This window comes from Saccopteryx leptura, chromosome 9, assembly GCF_036850995.1.
Source record: "Saccopteryx leptura isolate mSacLep1 chromosome 9, mSacLep1_pri_phased_curated, whole genome shotgun sequence".
Taxonomy (NCBI): domain Eukaryota; kingdom Metazoa; phylum Chordata; class Mammalia; order Chiroptera; family Emballonuridae; genus Saccopteryx; species Saccopteryx leptura.
This window is the reverse complement of record NC_089511.1, coordinates 9,468,986-9,473,663: the sequence shown is the minus strand read 5'-3', so window position 1 is coordinate 9,473,663 and position 4,678 is coordinate 9,468,986. Positions and strand designations below refer to the sequence as shown.

At 52.6% G+C, this 4,678-nt stretch overlaps 1 protein-coding gene across 1 annotated transcript in view; it reads right to left on the bottom strand.

The window, feature by feature from the left end:
* Window positions 1–2,536: 2,536 nt before the first annotated feature.
* GNAO1 (G protein subunit alpha o1) overlaps window positions 2,537–4,678 on the bottom strand; it is a 149,431-nt gene continuing 147,289 nt past the window's right edge. The window contains exon 9 of the mRNA XM_066349944.1: window positions 2,537–3,814. The gene's annotated coding sequence lies outside the window, so the exon portion shown is untranslated. The remainder of the gene's footprint in view (window positions 3,815–4,678) is intronic.

The window sequence follows — 4,678 nt, the reverse complement described above, 5'->3', positions numbered from 1 at the left end:
TTTTTAGTGTGTGTGTGGCTGAAGCTAAGCAGTTTTTCTGAGAGGGGCCAACTTTCAATCCCGTTTTGGCTGGAGGGATTTTTCCATCGGATACTTTGCAGGTTGTACACATTAAAGGTGACGCTGAATGTTTCAGATGTGTGAAAAGATTGTTTGAAGTCAATTTGAGGTCTGGAAACATTGGCCTGTGGCAATGGAACAGTGATCTAGGTGGAGACGTGCATTGTATACCCTCAAATGACTGAGAAGAGAAGTCTTAAATTCATGTTTATTTTGCACCTGGATAGTTAAGGAGTCTGGGCACTATTGACTGGGCTTTTGTCACTTCTTGGGGGCGTCTAGGAGAGCTGCTAAGGGCAGTGGCAGGAGGCTAGACCAGTGTCCCACTGGGGCTCGATCTCGTGAGCTCTCACTCTCCTGGCTGTTGCGGGGTGGTGGTGGTGGTGGTGGTGGTGGTGGTGGTGGTGGTGGTGGTGATGGTGGTGGTGGTGGTGGTGGTGATGGTGATGGTGGTGGTGGTGGTGGTGGTGGTGGTGGTGGTGGAGATGGTGGTGATGGTGGTGGTGGTGGTGGTGATGGTGGTGGTGGTGATGGTGGTGGTAGTGGTGATGGTGGTGGTAGTGGTGATGGTGGAGATGGTGATGATGGTGGTGATGGTGGTGGTGGTGGTGGTGGTGGTGGTGGTGGTGTGTGTGTGTGTGTGTGTGTCAGGGAGCCTGTTCTTGTGCTCAGCCCCGTAGTCCGGATCAGAACAAGAGGTGGCTGGGCGCTCCGATGCTTGGGTGTGGAGCTCTCCTCGCTTCTGGGCTTTTTAGAAGTCATCTGTGTTATTCCTTATGGGCCTTATTTTGTTGAGATCTTAGGTTCTTAGTTTGGTCTCCCCCTGCCCATTTTGCGGCTGTTGTATGTGGACATTTTGCATTGATATAAATCCTCAGTCCCAGGTGGCCACTTCGACCTGATTGCGCACATCAGGTGTACACAGCTGAGCCGTGCTGTTTTATCCTTAGCCGGCAGACGTGGTCCTCTCAGTGTGACTCCATTACCAGGAGGGAAGCTGAGAGCCCTGTTGAAACGGGGCCCAGTGGACTGAAGGAGCCACGGCCTTGCCGACGAGCTTGTCAGGGAATAACCTTGGCCTGCCTGCCCTGAGGCCCCGTCTGGAAGCCTCATCTTACGGCCCAGATAAGGTCCCAAATCTGACTGCATGTGAGTCGGGTGGGGCTTTCAGAAACCGTGATGTTTGGGCTCTGTCCCTGTGCTTCTGGTTCTGACTGAATTGGTCCCCCGGAATCCTTTCCCAAAGCAGTGTTCCCTGACTTTTCATTTTAAGGAAGAAAAGGCAAAGAAAGTGCTGTTGGTTTTATCTATAAAACTCATTTGAAAGTTGGGGAAGAACCCTGGCAGGGCTCATTTTTAGCGCACGTCAGCTGTGCCGTACGCGGACGGTCACGGTGCCCTCCTGCCTTGCACCTGCGCGCTGGTTGCCTTCCAGACCAGGGCTCTGAAGTCACGCTGTGGCTGGGAGGGCAGAGGAGGGAGCGGGCCTCCCTGTGCAGGTAAGCTGGGGTGCAGGCGGCTGGTGGCTGGGCTGAGGAGGTCCAAGGGGTGCCTGGATCAGGTGGGTCTTGACAACAGGAGGGAACTAGCTTCCTGCTACTCCACGTCTGCAGCAGTATCAACCCGTACCCCACCTACACTAGATCCAAAACACCACCGGAATTGCCAAGGGCTGGTGAGTCCCACGTGTTGGGGTGTGCAGAGGATTCCCAGGGACTGACCTCCAAGGCCCCCCATCTCCCTGAATGGCACTGTGTAGCGCTCGCCTGCTTGGCTACTGAGCGATCCATGCACAGGACATAAGGACTTTAGTGGGCTGTGTTCCCATCAGGTCCCCATCTCAACCAATTTGCTAGTGACTAAGCCAAAACCTGGCGACCAGGAGAGAGGCGGTGAGACCGGCAGCCTGGAGGAGACCGGAATGGGTCTGTGTACCCAGGCTGTGCTGACCTCAGTCGCCCCTTGTGTGTTCCACCTGCAGGGGCTTCCTGGCATCCAGGTGCAGTAGTGGCGACCATTAAAGACGTCCAAGTGAAGGGACGTGACCCTTCGGTGCAGCGGGCCCAGGCAGTGTGGCCTCATTCCTGGGACCACCCGTTCTCCCCCTGTGGCGGAACCACTGGGAATGGAAGAAACGGGATCCTCTATCCGCAGATTTGGGATTACCCCTCTTCCCCCCATTTCTCCCCCTTTCCGATCCTCAATTCCACTTGACCCGCAGAAACTAACAAAAACAGCCGAGCGCGGGGTGAGCTGGGAGCCGGGAGGACGCGGACATCTATCTGCCTCTGCTCTCCTAGCGCTCAGCTGGCTCCCCTGACGGCGGCACTGCCACCGAGGGGGGACACGGAGAAGGTCCGGGGGGTCTCCTCATCTGCCACCTGCAGCCTATGCCGCCCCCCACCCAGGGTCTGTGCTGGGTCCGAGCCCTCCTTCCCTGCCTGTCAGAACAAAGCCTGAGGTTGAGAGACTTGAGTACAGACAAACATTTCTTTATTGAGCGACACATGAATTTTCCATTAGAGAAGTAGACTGGCAGTGTGTAAGATATCACAGAAACCTCACCGATTGGGAATAGAAAGGCTTAGAAAGACCGTGGGCTTTTTTTTTCTTTTTTCCCCAAGTTTTTTTTTTTTCCTGTATTTTTAATTTTTTGTGTTTTGTCTTTTTTTTTTTACCTCCTCTTTATCGGAAATGGCTGTGACTGGTCTTCAGCAAATGTTAAGTCTGGAAAGTGAAACCGTGACGAGGTTGGGGGTTTGAACACGAGTCAGAGTAGAAAGGACACAGGACTGATCCTGAAAACAGGCTTTCACAGAACATTCCATCTTTTTTTTTTTTTAAATGTTTGTGTGTGTGGTTTTTTTTTACTTTTCTATCTTAATGGCATTTAAAAAAATGGTGTTTTTTGTTTTGTTTTCTTTTCATCTGCACAAATATCCCCACATGAGAGAGAGCGAACACGGGTCACTGAGACGGAAGACAAGGGGCGGGGCTCACACACGGGGGTGGGGGGGCATCCATCTGAGAGACCGAGAAGAGAAAACGTCCAAGGAAAGAAACCGCAAGCCCGATTCCCAAGAAAGCTAGTCTGGTATGTGGTACACGGGCTCATCGGAGAAAAAGAAAACCTAAAAAAAATGATAAAGGGAGCGTGTAGGAAGGGGGTTGGCGGGAAAACCATTTTCTGTAGGGCTCTATTTATACAGATGATCTGTTTTCTTTTTTGGCAGCTATGGGCCAGTGAGAGCTGTGCTTTTTCTGTACAAACCCGGAGTGAGCATGTGCGTGGGGGGCCGGGGGTGGGTGGAGTGGGGGTGGCGTGGGCGCGGAGCCGGCCTGAGCACATTGCGGACAGCGGCGCAGGCAGACTGGCCGCACCACTGGGCCCGCACCTGCCACGAGGTGAGATGGGGAGGGGGTGCGGGTGTATGGTTCTCTATTCCGCCCCCCCCCCCCCACACACACACACAAAGAAAGAAATATGAATGTCATGGTGAGTTTTCCATTTTCCTTTTAAAGCTACAAAGCACATGAGAAATGTTCTTTTTTGTTTGTTTCCTTTCAAATTCTAAATGTAAAGACTCAACTAAAACCGGATTCTACAGCATTCTACGGACATACACAGCCGTCAGTCACTCTGGGGTCGTGGGTTAGACAGGGGTTTGATACAGAAAGGCTGTGTGTCTTACAAAGGCCAAAAGGTCATGCTACCAGGAGATCAACGTCAACAGCAGAGAGTCCGTGAAGCAGTCTGTAGAGAGAGAGATAAGGGGGTCCAGTCTGACCAGTTTCTTTGATTTTAAAAACCAACCAACCAACCAACCAAGAAACAAACCCTGGCGTATTTTTCATTATGTTGGGGGAGGGCACGAGCGGGCAGCATCGCGGGGAAAATGAGAAGCCCCAGGGCGTCCCAGCCACGCCCCTCTCCCCGTGGCCCCTCCTGTGCCCTGTCCCCATCTCTCCCATCTCTCCCCTCTTCCCTACGCGCATGCCCCCTTCCCTTGGCTGCTGCCAGAAAGCAGACCTAGTCTCCCTCTTCTGCCTCTTGCCTTGTGAACATGAATAAAGAAAACTCAGGAGACAGTGGATTGGTCGGAGCAACGATTCTTCTGAGTTCTTGAAATTAACAACCAGCACCGCCCCGAAGAGAGGCGCCCTTAGTTTTTCTGTTGTCCTTGGGGGTGTAGGGCAGGGAGATGTTGAGGGTGTGGGCCGTTTGTTGTGAAGGGTTTTGGAATGCGCACAAGAGCAGGACAGAACTGAGAACGGAGCCTCCATGGTGGGAGCGGAGAGGTGGGCCCCTCTGCCGCCCCCTGCTGGCGGAAATGGGTCACCAGAGTGAAACCACGGGGCTGTTCCTAAAAGGACGGCCTCCCCTGTTCGGGCTCCCATCACGATTTTTGTGTGTGTGTGCGCGCGCATGCTCATGTGCTGACCCAGGGAGACCTTGACCTGTGGGAGGGTGGTCAGTTCTGTCTGAAGCTTTTTCTAGTACAAACTAAAAAGAATTTTTAAATATATATTTGTATATATATATATATAAGGTTGTGTTACACCTTCTTTTAAAGTTTATTTACCGACTTGCATCTGTTAGTGGTGTGTGTGTGTTTGT